A 1,495-nucleotide genomic window follows, 5' to 3' on the forward strand; every position below is an offset into this window, starting at 1 on the left:
GACGGCCGCCCACGTCCAGCCCGGGCCCAGGCCTCCTCTGCCCCGTCCAGCAGCGCAGTGTCAGGGATCGTCAACGCAATGAAGGCTCGTGACGGGAAGCGTGGGCCGTTCAGAGAAGGAAGGACATTAAAAACCTCCTCACCAGCCCGGCCAGCCGGCGTCCCCACACGCGGGTTCATGCGTCTGGGCCATGGCCAACACCAACACCGTGATGGTGTAGCCCTAGCCGGTTTGGCTCGGTGGATAGAGTGTCGGCCAAAGGGTCCTGGGTTCGATTCCCGGTCAGGGCACATGCCCGGGGTGTGGGCTTGATCCCCAGTGTGCAGTGCGCAGGAGGCAGCCCATCAATGATTCTCTCTTGTCATTGATGTTTCTCTCTCGCCCTCTCTCCCTTCCTCTCTGAAATCAATAAAAATATATTTAACAACAGTGATTGTGAATAGCCGACGATATTCTTTAAAACGAAAGGGTCACACTGTGCCGTGCCCCCCCCGGCCCCCCGCCCACGACGGGAGGCTGAGCGTGAGACTGAGGGGACAAATGCACCGCAGCCAGACCACGTCCGGCTTGGCCGCAGCCCACGACCACGGAGGGCAGGTTGTCTGCGAGGACCGCCCAGGAGGCGTGCACTGCCTCCCGGCCACAAGGCGGCAGCCAATCAAGGTGCCCGTGGTGTTTGGGGTTAAAAGTTATTTGCAAAACAAGACAGATGCTTCCAATTTTGTAAAATAAAAAACGAAGCTGTATGTATGCCGACAAAGTCTGGGGAGCCCAGTGCGAGGTGGACCTCCTGCAGCCGCTGGGCGGCGGTGGCCGGCGGCACTACCTTCATGTGCGTTCACATGTGCTCTTGTCCTTTAAAAGCCACTTGGAGCCTGGCTGGTGTGGCTCCGTGGACTGAGCGTTGTCCCAGGGATCAAGAGGTCCCAGGTTCGATTCCCGGTCAGGGTACCACAAGCCCGGGTCTGGGCTCGCTCCCTAGTAGGGGGCGTGCAGGAGGCAGCCGATCCATGTGTCTCTCTTATCTCTCATCAATGTTTTTATTTCCCTCTCCCTTCCAACCTGAAATCAATAAAAATATGTTTTTTAAAGAGAATTTTAACAATACAGAAGTGAATAAATAAAAACTACTCTGACAATGACCACCCCCACCCCCTCCCCCGGCTGAGCTATTGCCCGGGCGGCCCGCCCTCCGTGGTGCCCCTACCTGGTCCCGCTCGATGGCCACCTCCTCCAGCTGCTGCAGGATGGCCTCGATGCGATCCTTGTACATCTTGGAGTCCTTCCGCAGGGCCTGGCACTGCAGCTCGAACACCTCCTTCTCCTCCAGGCACTGCGGGCAGGAGACGGCAGCTGGCCACACCGCCCACGCCCCGTCGGGGCGGCTGCATGAGCCCCGCAGGCCTGCCTGCCCTGGGCTTCCAGACCAAACCCTTCCCAGGGAGAGCAGGCCAGGGGTGGGGTGAGGACCGGGCCCTGTGCCTCCAGGAAGGGG

Source organism: Myotis davidii, unplaced genomic scaffold (genome assembly GCF_000327345.1).
Source record: "Myotis davidii unplaced genomic scaffold, ASM32734v1 scaffold609, whole genome shotgun sequence".
Taxonomy (NCBI): domain Eukaryota; kingdom Metazoa; phylum Chordata; class Mammalia; order Chiroptera; family Vespertilionidae; genus Myotis; species Myotis davidii.